We start from the raw sequence: 14,010 nt of genomic DNA, 5'->3' as shown, positions 1-14,010 counted from the left end.
CTCCTGAAAATAATTATGCTGTTTCACATTGTTTGTCAATGATTTAGGTAATGGAATTGATTGCTTTGTGGCAAAGTTTGAATGATACAAAGATACACGGAGGGGTGGGTACGCTGAGGAAACAATGTGATTGCAGCAGAACTTAAAACAAATTGGAGGACTGGGCAAAAAAGTGGCAGATGGAATACAGTGTTGGGAAATATATGATAATGTATTTTGGGAAAAGGAACAATAGTGCAGACTATTACCGAAATGAGGAGAAGGTCTTAGGAGTCCTTGTGCAAGACTCCCAGAAGGTTAATTTACAGGTTGAGTCTGTGGTGACGGCGGCAAATGCAATGTTGGCATTTATTTCAAGGAGAATAGAATATAAACGCAAGGAGATAATGCTGAGCCATTGTAAGACACTAGTTTGGCCGCACTTAGAGTGTTGTCAACAATTTTGGGCCCATATCTCAGAAAAGATGTGGTGTCATTGGAGAGAGTCCAGAGGAGGTTCATGAGGTTGATTCTGGAAATTAAGGGGTTAACATATGAGGAGCGATTGGCAGCTTCGGGCCTGTACTCATTGGAATTTAGAAGAATGCGGGGGAGAACTCATTGAAACCTACTGAATGTTGAAAAGACTAGATAGGGTGAATGTGGAGAGGATGTTTCCTATGGTGAAAGCATCCAAAACTAAAGGGCACAGCCTCAAAATTGAGGGGCAATCCTTTAGAACAGAGGAAAGGATTTTTTTTTTTAGCCAGAGAGTAGTAAATCTGTGGAATGTTCTGTCACAGATTGTGGCGGATCCACGTCTGTGCGTATATTTAAGGTGGAAATTGATATTTTGCTGATTGGTCAGGGCATCGAAGGATATGGCAAGAAGGCAGGTGTAAGTGGTTGAGTGGGATCCAGGATCAGCCATGATGGAATGGTGGAGCAGATTCGATGGGCTGAATGGCCTAATTCTGCTCCCATATCTTATGGTCTTAAGGTCTTATCCAATGAAATCCCAATCATATCATGGTATAACCCATAGATGTGCCGAATGCCAGGTGAATGCAAATTCTTTCACTTTATTTCCACTAACTTTGTCTGAGGACCAGGAGATGAATGATATTCAACCACTGAAATAAGAAATCACTAATACCACCGTTTAAGAGGTTTGAATGGCAACTTCACACCTCTGATGCAACTATCTGGCTTATAAACATCTGAACGCAAAATTATAGTTGTGCTCTATGCTAGCATGCAAAAGTAGACAATTAAGTTAATGGAATCCCTTGGTAATGAATCATCAGTCAGAGGGAAAGTGCTCATGTCTTCATGTACTCTCACCAGTTTGAATAATGTGCTTCAGATAAATCATGACTAACTTGTCAACCATATGACATGCCAGGTTCATCAACTAAAACCATGCTCTGTGCTTTAAACTTATTCTACTGCCCTCCAGTGCAAATATGCTCTGAAAGACAGTTCAGAATGTGAAAAGGGAAGCTGGGGATTACCTGACAGTGAAACAATCAATAAACACCTTTAACCATAAACTTCTGAAAGTGCACGGCATCTGCAAAGACAAATACCACCGCAGCATTCCAAACAACATTCATTTCATTATTTGCTCCATAACTATTCTGGCAGGTTGGCGAAATATTTCAAAGTTTATCAGTATTTCTTTCCACGCTTTGAATTTCTATTTAATATATTCAGATAATGTCTAGGTAAAAGCATGTATAATTGCAGTTGTTGGGTTAATACAGTCAGTTTTCAGGCATTTGTGAGAATATCAGCAGCAGTGCTTTGCCAGGACTTTTCCATTTATTACAATGGATTTTACTAGTAATAACACAGCACTAACGTAATTAAGGCATGCATAAATGCACATAAATTGAGATCAATCTGAAATAATGAGCTTGAAATTGCACGGAAGGGCATCTGTCATGGAATTCACACATTACCATACTGAATCAGTCTTAATTTTAATGCACAAATTTTAATGTACCATTGTCATTTTGTTCTTATCCATAATGAATTTGAATATCTTGGTATCTGACAATGGTTTTGCTGCCTAATTAAACAGTAACTATATTATACTTCTTTGTAACTAGTGAATTACACAAACATGCAAATAAGTTTTGTCAATGTGTTTTATAAGCCGTGTTAAAAGTGCTCTGTAATTCCAATACTGAATAAAGCTCAGCAATTAAATGACACAGTCCATCAAACCAGATTGATACACATAGTGCCTTCTGGCAATCAAGGGGATGCAATGTCAGCTTTAAGCATCAGTAATATGTGCCCGAAGTTCTATCTCATTGCTATCAGACTGGAGAAAGTGAATCCACACATGCAGATGGCAGAGATCAGCAACCCACACTGCAAAGATCTTACTTTTGCAAGAAAGCAACCTAATAAGCTCTTTTGAACAAACAAAAAAAAGTGCTGACAGACTTAGCTTCTAACTTTTTTTTCCCTCAAATAAAACTTTCAGTGCATAAGTAGGTCCTCATGGTGGTTGCATTTTACCCTGTAGGCACTCTACATCATTACCAATGCAAGAGAGCCCTTTCTCCAAACAGTTCCAATACCAGCACTCATACGTGCGTCTTCCAGTGCATTCCTGGCCGTGAATGAATGCCCAAGCGGATGCCAGAAATGTGGTATAAAAGACAAATTACAAAGGCTGCCTGGGTCATTTCACAAGCCACCTTTAAAGCCAAGACACTTTACTATTATTCAATTCTGCCATCTGTTACGTGTATCAACAATGACATGTACCGTGGGCACAATGGGTGCCTGTACTATAACTCACTAACTGTAGAACCTGTGTTAAATGGAAACAAAGAGAATGAAAGACTATGCTTGATCAATGTAGTGTCAAACGGCACAAGGTGGATTTTCGAACACAGCATGAACTTCAGCAACTGCGGGTTAGGATAGAGTTGCTGAAAAATCACACTTCAAATGAGTAAACTCTTTATCAAATGAAACCAGGTGTCAAATGGATCTGACACAAGCAAAACTGAATTCTAGCCACAGATATGTTATTTTCCAACTATCCTTCACACTAACTAATGTGTAACAGGATGTTTACAAATTGTGTTTCTTGCCAAACAGACAGAACCATTAACCATTTACCAGCCAAAGACAGAACCTGTGTTGCTTATTAGTTGGACTGTAACATCACGAATGCGGGAGTGTTATCTCAGTGCCAAAGATTTTACCATTTTCATGTTGTAAAATAACAAGATTTATTGGCAGAAACTCTTGTTGATTTAGTCTGAGCTCCTGAAACGAACTGAACCAGATTTGGCCATCCGTTATCTGGTCCATTCAGGGTCTGCATAAATCAATTTATATTTGATTTAATTAAATGCAAGCTTCCTCGGCTAGTTATGAATCAACTAGCTTTGAACCAATGTCCTCTGCTCACATAAATTCCACCTGATGATGCAAAATTAGGTTGGTCAGCAAGTTGTGAGGATCTCACCGAGTCTACAGAGGAATATAGATAGGGTACGTAAGAGGGCAAGATGTTGGGTTGCTTTGCTGTGCAGAGGGCACCATAAAAATAAGTTGATCTTGGATAAGTCATCTTAAAGATTACCTTGTTTGCTTCCAATGTGAACAGGCTGTTTGTTTAAATGGTCATTATTCATAGCCTCAAGGGACAAACAGGAATGCCTCCCGGAATATCACAGAGGAAGATTCATTTAGCAAGTATCCCATATATTTTATATCCAATGGAATCAATCCTGCTATAATAATTCATCCTAAAATGGAAATGTGTTAGATTCTCTTTGATCATTTCCCAATTATCATATCCTATTGTGTGCAGATATACAGCATATGCCATAGAAGGATGCACAGAGCCTCACAGTGGTGCTAAAATCAAACAAACAATTGTCCAAATTTAACTGAGTTCCGCAGCGATTGAGAAGTGTAATCCTATATCAACATAAAGATGAAAACAAAAATCATAAATGTGCCTGCAATTCAACGGAAGACAAAAATACTGAGCATTATGTTTGTGAGGCATGTGAGAAATAGTACAACTTGAGGTAGCTAAAATCCTCCCAGTCCATCATGAAATTTATGACACTGTGTCCATCCCATTGCTTTCTAATATCCCAAAACATGAAAGACTAACAGGAGTATTGATGAGGCAATTACAACTGAAGAGAAATAATGATAGTGTACTTGCGCCATAATCTCTACCCAGAAAGAATAAAAGACCAATATGTCTGTTGTTAGAACAGCAGTCAAATGATTCTGCTCTCTTTGGACAACAGACTGCTCAATTATTTGAGGCTGAATGAATGAGAAAGAATAATAGATATATCAAATAACGGGTCACAAGGCTGCAATCAACTTCTAAACATCACCTCACTGTGTGATTTGGTCATAATGCAACACCTGTTAATTTATATATTAGGTACAAACGGTTGAGCAGGTTTTGGTGTTTTTATTTTCAGTATTGTGGAGATAAAAGAGGCTGCAGATTATAGAATCCAAAGGAACAATCTGCTGGAGGAACTCAGCGAGACAAGTGGCATCTATAAGGGCAAAGGGCTGCAGGTGTACTGTCGATGATTTGGGTCATAACTCTGTATTTGGCCTGCGACTCTGTCCTCCCCAATTCCACCACCTTCTATGTAGCATAACCTCTCTGCCATCCTTCATCAGTACACCAATCATGTGCTTCTGTCTCACCACTCCCCATTTTCTCTTAATTCTGGTCATGTCCCCTCGCAGCCCCCCAGTCCTGATATCAGGCTTCCCAAAACATTGACGGTCCCTTCCCACCCCTCCCCAAATGCTGCTCAGCCCTCTGAGTTCCTCTAGCAAAGTGTTGTTTCAGTACAGTGCCTAGTTAAATTACAACACCTACTCTCAGCATTTCTGAGATTTAGAAGCAAATACTTCAAAGGGACTTGTTTGGTTGCCTTTGATAATCGCAATCAGTAAGAGTTTTCTACAATCAATCCCCAACTAAAATGGCCGCTCCAATTTTTGATGAAAGGAACAGAAGGAAAGTCCCTTAGCACAGGGATCCCCAACCTTCTTTGCACTGCGGCAGGTTTATTATTGACAATATTCTTGTGGACCGGCCGACCTGGGGGGGGGGGGGGGCGGGGATGTGAGTAGCAGTCAAATACATTGCATTTACCCAGACAGACTACAATGACCATGAAGCCTTGCGCGGGCACCAGTGTGCATGCATGTACGTGCCGGTTTTTTTTCCTACAAATCATTTTTGGCGATTCTGTTCGGGAGTAGGGGTGTTAATCACAACTGGAATATCGGTGATGAGTGGCTAATACACTCAATTTTGTTTCTAAAAGGGTTTATCTAACGAATTTAATATTAAACACACAGCACATATTTTCCTCGCATGAATATAGGGATAAGTCAATCATCAGGGGAGGACAGTGGAGCTTGAAGAAGTGTTGAATGAACTTCCAGTAGAAGTGGTAGAGGCAGGTTCGATATTATCATTTAAAGAAAATTTCAATCGGTATATGGACAGGAAAGGAATGGAGGGTTATGGGCTGTGTGCAGGTCGGTGGGACTAGGTGAGAGTAGCGTTCGGCACGGACTAGAAGGGCAGAGATGGCCTGTTTCTGTGCTGTAATTGTTATATGGTTATATGAATCACTTATAAGCCAATAGCATCATAACATTTTAAATAACGTTTGGCTATTAAACACACAGCACATATTTTCCCTGTATAAACATATAAAATCATTGCAACACATCAATATCGCTGAATCAGTGGGAGCCCTGGGCTTGTTTCCCTGCAACAACATCGAGGGGTGATGGGAGACAGCGATACGCGAAGGGGGTTCCTTATGTCCAGTCTATTCCACAATTTCGTTTTCGTTGCATTCATTGCAGAGAAATGTTGGAAAAGGAAGCAACGTTTTCAGTGTTTTCACGGCTATCTCAGGATATTTAGCCTTGACTTTGATCCAGAATACCGGCAGAGATGTTATGTCAAACATACTTTTCAGCCCCCCCGTCATTTGCAAGCTCGAGGAGTTGATCTCCTTCCCGCGCTGACATGGATGACGCGCGGGTAAGGACCTCGCGTGCGTTGAAGCTCAACAGAGGGCGTGATAGGGAATGAGGAAAGGTGCAGCTGACTCATATCGTTTCATATCGCCAAATCATATCGTTTCCTCGCGGCTCGGTAGCGCATGCTTTGCGGCCCGGTGGTTGGGGACCACTGCCTTAGCATTACCATGGGCAATAGAGGCTGAGAAGTGAGGAAATGACAGAGATGCCAGGTGAAGATTTCAAATTAGGTAGCATTAGTGGAGGTGAAAGATGCTATTGTAAAACCAAGCACAAGTCAGAGAAAAGCTGGTACTCAAACAGGTAAAGTTGCCTCATGATTTGTTTCAAGAAATCCTGAGGGAAGAACTGTACTGCTGCTATAAAACAAAAAAATCATGACATATGTCAGTGGTAATAAACCTGATTCTGATTTGAAATTAGATAAAAAAACAAAGAGGATTTGACCAGCGTTCTATGGAAGAGAAAATGGCACCAAAGATCAGAGAGACGGCCAAAAGTGAGACTCCTTAGCTGACACTGACATAAACCTGTGCTGTAAACTTCTCATATTCTACCATTCCCTTAAGGATTCCGAACCACTGCTAGACTTCAAGTTTGCTCTTAAGTCTACTTTGAACTTTGATCCTTTGACTGCAAGTACCTTGCACAGTTTGTCAAACTAGACAATCTGAACCTCAATCTCCAAACACTGCGAAGGTTGGATCAGTGTTAGTTCCACAGAATTAATTAGCAGGTTTATTGGCAGCAAAGTTACCAGTTTATCTAAATCCACTCATTTTAAGACCCACCTGTTAAGTATTTAAAAATCAAAAGGAAATTCTGCCTCAGTGTGCTCATTTTGTTAAGTCTGAATGGAAATATAAAGTTTAGATTATCTGTTGCCACTTAACAACTACTGCCAGTGGCTCTGACATCTTCCATCATGAACTGCTTCAAGGGGCTGGTCATGACACACAGCAAATCCAGCCTTCCGGACCCCTAAGACCCATTGTATTTTGCCAGTCACTGAAACAAGTTGATGGTAGATGCCACCTCCCTGGTCCTACACTCATCTCTGGAGTATCTGGACTGGAAAGACATCTACGTTAGACTACTGATTATTGACTACAACTCGGCCTTCAATACTATAATTCCAAGCAATATCATCATCAAACTTTTTTACCCTAGATCTCAACGCCTCCCTCTCCGATCCTTGACTTCCTCCAACTAGATCGACTTCCTGACCAACAGACTACAGTCAGTAAAGATAGACAGTAACATCTCTGCTGTAATTATTCAAAACACTGGTGCTCCACCAAGTTACATCCTCAATACTCTACTCTACTCCCTGAACACTCATGATTGCGTGGTCAGATTCTGCTCTAATTCCATCTACAGATTTGCAGATGATACCACTATAGAGGGCTATAATTCAAATAACAATATATGTTGGAGTACAGGAAGGAGATCAGGAGCTTAGTGGTATGGTGTCACGACAACAACTTTTCCCCTAATGTCAACTAAAGAGTTGGTCAATGACGTTAGGAGGAGGTGTGATTGCTCCTGTCTATCAGCACAATTGAGGATGAAAGCGTTGAAAACTTTAAGTTCCTAGAAGTTAACATCACCAGGAGCTTTTCCTCATCCAACCATTTTAATGTCATGGACAGCAAAGCTCACCAATGCCTCTACTTCCTCAGGAAGATAAAGAAATTTGACATGTCCCTATCAACACTAACTAATTTTAATCGATGTAGCATAGAAAGCACTAAGTTTGGATGCAATACAGCTTCGCATGATAACTATTCTGTACATGATCACAGGAAACTGTTGACTGAGTTGTGGATGCAACTCAGCACATCATGGAAACCAGACTCCCTTCTGGGGATTCTGTCTATCTTCTTGCTACCTCCCTATCAGGCAGAAGATACAAAAGCCTAAAAGAATGTACAACCTAATTTAAGGGCTGTTTATATCCGGCTGTTATCAGACTCATAAATGGACCTGTTGTAGAAGATGGACACTTGGTCTCAAAAACTACCTCATTATGATCTTGCACTTTATTGTTTAGACCATAAGACATAGAAGCAGAATTAGGCCACTTAGCCCATCAAGTCTACTCTGCCTTTCCATTATGGCTCATTTATTATCCCTCTCAACTCCATTCTCTCCTGCCTTCTCCCCATAACCTTTCACACCCTGACTAATCAGGTACCTATCAGCGACTGCTTTAAACATACCTAATAATGTGGCCTCCACAGCCATCTGTGGCAATGAGCTCCACAAATTCACAATTTTCTGCTAAAGAAATTCCTCCTCATCTCTGTTCTAAATGGATGCCCCTCTTTGGTCCTAGACTACCCCAATATCGAAAACATACTCTACATATCCATTCTATTTAGGCATTTCAATACTCAGTAAATTTCAATGAGATTTCCCTCTCATTCTAAACTCCAGCGAGTACAGGCCCAGATCCATCAAGTGCTCCTCATATGTTAACCCTTTCATTCCTGAATCATTCCTATGAACCTCCTGTGTCTGAACTCTCTCCAATGCCAGCACATATTTTCTTAGATAGGGGGCCCAAAACTGTTTGCAATACTCCAAGTTTGGTCTGGCCAATGCCTTATAAAGCCTCAGCATTACATCCTTGCTCTCAAATTCTAGTCCTCTTGTAGTGAATGCTAACATTGCAGTTGCCTTCCTTACCACCGATTTAACCTGCAAGTTAAACTTTAGGGAATCCTACACGAGCACTCCTAAGTCCCTTTGCACCTGTTTTTGAATTTTGTCTGCATTTACAAAATAGTCTATGCCTTTATTCCTTCTACCAAAGTGCATAACCACACACTTCCCTACACAATATTCCATCTGCCACTGCACTTTACCTGCACTGCACTTTCTCTGTAGCTTTTACACTTTATTTTGCATTGTTATTGTTTTACCTTGTTTACTTCTATGTACTGTGTAATGATTTAATCTGTATGAACAGTACGCAAGACAAACTTTTCACTGTACTTTTGTATCCAGTATGTGACAATAAACCAATATCAATACCAAGCTAACACTTACTCACTGAAAACGTATGCACTGTACAATGAAGAGCTGAGAAATCAAGGGTTCACACTATCATTAGTGAAAGTTAATCACTGAACTTTCTTTACTAGATGCATTATTCAGTTTGTGAATCTCTGTTAGCACAATGGACTGCAGATGCTGGAACCTAGAGCAACAAATAATCTACTGTAAGATCTCAGTAGATCAAGCAGCATCTGTGGAGGAAAGGGAATGTGAATTTACAAGTGACTTTGATGTTCAAGCTAACCTTTGTTCATATTGGCCTCTTTCAGTTCTATGTTTTTCTTGTGTTCTCTCCCATTCTACCTTTTTACCAATTGGCAGGCTGGGGGTTTGGGGTTTGACATTCTTCTTGTTGTTTCTCCATGTAGGCGAGGGGTTGGGGTTTGCAAGTTTTTGTTTCTGTGCCAGGGGTTTGACATCTTTTCTTTCAACTACCTCTATGGTTTTTCTGTATTTTATGGCTATCTGGAAAAGACGAATCTCAGAGTTGTATTCTGCATACATACTTTGATAATAAAAAGAACATTTAAAGCTTTCCACCCAAAATGTCAACAGTTCCTTTCACCCAGAAGCACTACTGGGCCTGCTGAGTTCTTCCAGCTGATTGCTTATCACTGTTACTCTTCAAATGTACCTACAGTTTTTCTCCTTCCTCTCCCAAAATGCAAAAGGCTAACTGGTTAGCCACTGAACAGCCATGTGTTGACCTTGATATATGTTTGACACATGGTCATGGTTTTGATGTAGATCTGTTACAAGTTTCAATTTACAATGCTCATTGCATTGTTGAGGGCCTCCATGCATCAGGCACCGACAAACATCCTGAGCAGCCACCAATACTTTGAGCAGGTAATGTGTATTGTAGATGGAACAGGTATTGAACACATTTTGGAACTCATTCTGAACTGAGAGGCACTGTAAGATGGCACAGTGCAAGAGAAAGAGAGATGGATATGGAGGCCTTCCCAGAGGAGGTGGGAAGAGCAGTGATGTGCTCTGTTCTGGAATAGGAGGTGAGAATATTAAAGAGGAATTTTCCCAGTGTTTTTTCAGATTTTCCAAGATTTTTCCCAATGATGTCCAGCATTATGTTGCTCCGACGTTTGAAAAAGGTTCTACCTTATCTGCTTTTGCTAAACTCTGTGTTTCAACCCAACACCACGTTCAACATGTAAGCAGATGTATTCCCATTCAGAAACTGCTCCTTCCCATCCTCTCCTTTTACCATCCCCGTAACTGCTGCCAAGAGCACAAATCTGTTATTATTTTCTTAAGATAAGAACACTTGCAGTCACATCTTTGCCACCTCATTCATGCCTTTGCTGTTGCCTGCCTGGCATCGAGCCTGCACTACTGTACACAGAACGTGAGAGCAAGCCTTCTGGCTGAGACTCATGCTTCGATACCACTTCCTCTGCAAATGAACCTACTCACAGCAGCACAGTGATGGACACTGCACAGGAGCTTCAGGCCAGGCAAAGCCTAAGGAAAGAAAGCAGCCATTTTATGTTTATCAGTAGCACCATAAGATGAGCTGCCAACTGACAGCTGGAGAAGATGTGCCCATGTTGCCTACTCATTTATTTCCCTTTATCCCTCATCCCCCACTCATCAGCTGATCCCATCAAGTCCATGATCAAACTTGCACATTCCTAACCTTATCACAGCAAGAGAACACTGCAGACCACCACTTCCACTACTACAAGCTTGACTCTTTTAGCAATAATGTGTTGTTTTGCATAGTCTTTTATTTTTTCCACTGTCTTGCAGAAATTACATATAATTGATGTTCTGTGTGCTGCCTGTACCTATGCGCCTGAGATGCTGCTGCAATCAAGTTCTTCATAGGACCTCTACCTCACCGTGCCTATGCACATGACTTTAACTCAACTTGACTTGTGCACCTGATGGCCAGTGTGTCAATAGTGAGATTACACTGAATATAGCAGCCCAACGGGGACCTGATAAAAGCTTCCCAACTCTGGAAACAAATTCATTACTGTCACTTTTCAAAGGTTTGATCCCTCAGATGCGTAATAGCAGTGCAACATAGATGCTAACCACACTATCCTTTCGTCTTCAGTTGTACTCTGGAAACAAGCACCTTTCACAGTAAAACCAGATAATCCAGCACCATGGGCAGACTTTCTGGTCTATTAAATAACACTCCCGTGAATATTTCAGCACATCACTAATTCACATTTTTTAGTTTGTTACACAGTAGACTAAATTTTACAGTGAACCAGATAAGTTTCAAAAGGAACAGGAAATGGGGTCTGGTAAGATTAAAGGGAGCATGAAATAAGGTCCTGTGAAGTTAAAGAAAAAATTGGAGATGGGGCCCACGTGAGGTTAAAGGGACTGTGGGAAACAGGGACATGGTGAGCCAGATGTGCAATCTGCTGGATTTGCAGCTCCTATGTGTATATATCACCAATAGCTGGTGCTGATCCAACCATATCAACGCGTGGACAAGAAAGCAGAGCAGCATCTTTAGTTCTTCAATATTCATCATTTCCCCATTGATCCTCACTAATTTTTTTTATTGTTTAGAGATACAGTGTAAAGTAGGCCCATCCAGCCCTTCAACCTGCATCACCTCAGCAACCGCTGACAGCCCTGGTGCAACCCAACCTAATCAAACAATTTACATTGACCAATTAACCTACCCAGTATATCTTAGACTGTAGGAGGAAACTGAAGCACCCAGGGAAAATCCACACATTCGACGGGGAAGGTGTACAGAGACTCCTTACAGAGGGCGCCAGAATTGTACTCCAATCTCCGATGCCCCAAGCTGTCGTGGTGTCCTGCTAACCACGATGCTATCGTGGCTAATTTTTATAGATGTGTCATAGAACTTGCTGTCATACAACTCTCAAATGAACTTCTCACATAAGGTAGACACTTGATCTCACCATCTACCTTATCATGGCCTTATACCTTATCATCTCCCTGAACTGCACTTTCTCCATATAGACATTCACGCTGTGAAATCTATCTTTGAATTCACAAGTTGCACTGGCAACAATACCAAGTGCAGTCACTGATACTCTGTAACAAGGAGGATCCAGAATCCTGGCAAAAGCCCAAGTTCCTCCATTTGCCTCTCTCTGCTGAGGGCAAAATCCCTGACAGCTCTCCATTAATTGGAAACACTGAAAACTTTCCTTCAGCAACTGCAGGCGGCAGGCGCAGATTTTGTAAATGAACCCAACTCCACTCCAGCATATAAAATGGGTTGTCATCATCAACGTGGTTTGGTCTCTGCTCCAAGGTGGTAGTTACTGCTGGGTTTCAGTGATGACTCATGGAGTTTCCAGCACGGAAATAGGGCCTTTCGCCCAACTCATCCACTTCCAGCTAAAATGGATGTTGATGCTGAACCCATTTACTGGTGTTGGTCTCGTATCTCTCCAAACCCTTCCTATCCATGTACCTGTTTTTTTAAAGGTTCTAACTTTAGCTGCATCTATCTCTTCTACTGGCAGCCTTCCCGCCACGTGAAAAACTTGCTGCCTCTTTTCCAGCATCTGCAGATTTTTTTTTGATTTTCTTTTCCCCCCTTCAAAACCCTTCAGCAGCTGCCAAACCATTCCCCATACTTTAAAAGGACATTGGAAAGTAGAAAACACTTGCTTGAGCAAAAACCAGCAGAAATTAATCAGTAACCACATGAAAATAGCACTGGCTTAGGCTCCTTCCTGTTTCAGATGCACATTCAGCTGTTCACGATTAGGAGAGGATGTGAGCTTGAGTGTTGAGTTCCAATGTGGCAGCAAGGGGGACTAAATCACTGCTATATGCTGATTGATGTTACAATCTTATAACTCTGTGCACTCCCAGCACATGCTAACATCCTCACCAACAAGTCTTCCACCGCAACTGTGATCACGTGTACCAGCAACTATTTTGGAATCAATTATTTACATGTAGCACCTGATAAAAGTATGTTAAATGTTGTTGCCATTGTCTCCTGGCTGTAAAGGCCAGGCATTAACTCAACCTTTCATAGTTCTTCACTTTGTCTAACTATGATATGCTGCCACCACCTCACTTTATGTGGGTCTTAACCGTCTTAAAACATGGAGTAATCTGGTACATTTGGCACAATGCTCGCGACAGGAAGTCATAACCCAAGCTTCTGATTCAGAACAGCCTGTCTGTCTGAGGCTACGGCCTGCCTCGACATAATTAAGAACAATCATGAATGAGGTGTCTGGGTGGTCTTCCCTATTCCAGCATCAACTGCATACTGAGAAGTCAAAGCAAAGGGACTTAAATAGAATGGAAAGGATGAATTTTAATCAAAATACCCCCATAAAAATTTCTATGAGCTGATTTTCAGCTGTTCCAATTCATTTTATCTTTGTTCACATTTCTACCAGTTTTAATTTGCTTACTAAAAGAAAATACGTTATCTATAAAAGGGAAAAAAATATTTACAGCTTTCTCCATGTCTAGTAAGTGAGTTTAAAGGAGGGTGGTTTCAAAATCAAATTCTTCTGTATTTCAGTAAAAGTGAGTTCCTCGCAATTAGGCCTCTGTAGTGCCAGAACCGGTAACACAAATTACATTCACAATGGCATGCAATATCAGCTCCTGCTTGGACACTATACTCTGTTGTAGAGAACCCTAATCTCTAGAGTGCCCTTGGCTTTTATATATAGAGGGAAGCTGCTCAAAGGCCACAAAAAATAGCTTATATTGTATATACAATCTCACTCCATTGCTTTTCCTCTGCCCAACTTTGAATCAACTTCATGCACAGTGTACAGTGGAACTGTTTATTCTAAAGCAGGTGAAGCTTGGATGAATGAAAATTAAACAACAAAGTTGAAGTTGAAGTTGAGTCCTTCAACAGCTCAAAAAGGTGACGCTGAA

At 41.0% G+C, this 14,010-nt stretch overlaps 1 protein-coding gene across 13 annotated transcripts in view; it reads right to left on the bottom strand.

Moving 5' to 3' along the window:
• The window catches only part of LOC134347072 (receptor-type tyrosine-protein phosphatase delta-like), a 2,469,925-nt gene that overhangs the window by 572,253 nt on the left and 1,883,662 nt on the right, over positions 1-14,010 (bottom strand). The window lies entirely within an intron of this gene.

Source organism: Mobula hypostoma, chromosome 5 (assembly GCF_963921235.1).
Source record: "Mobula hypostoma chromosome 5, sMobHyp1.1, whole genome shotgun sequence".
In the NCBI taxonomy this organism is placed as follows: domain Eukaryota; kingdom Metazoa; phylum Chordata; class Chondrichthyes; order Myliobatiformes; family Myliobatidae; genus Mobula; species Mobula hypostoma.
The sequence above is the reverse complement of the archived record's forward strand: the minus strand, read 5'-3'. Positions and strand labels throughout refer to the sequence as shown.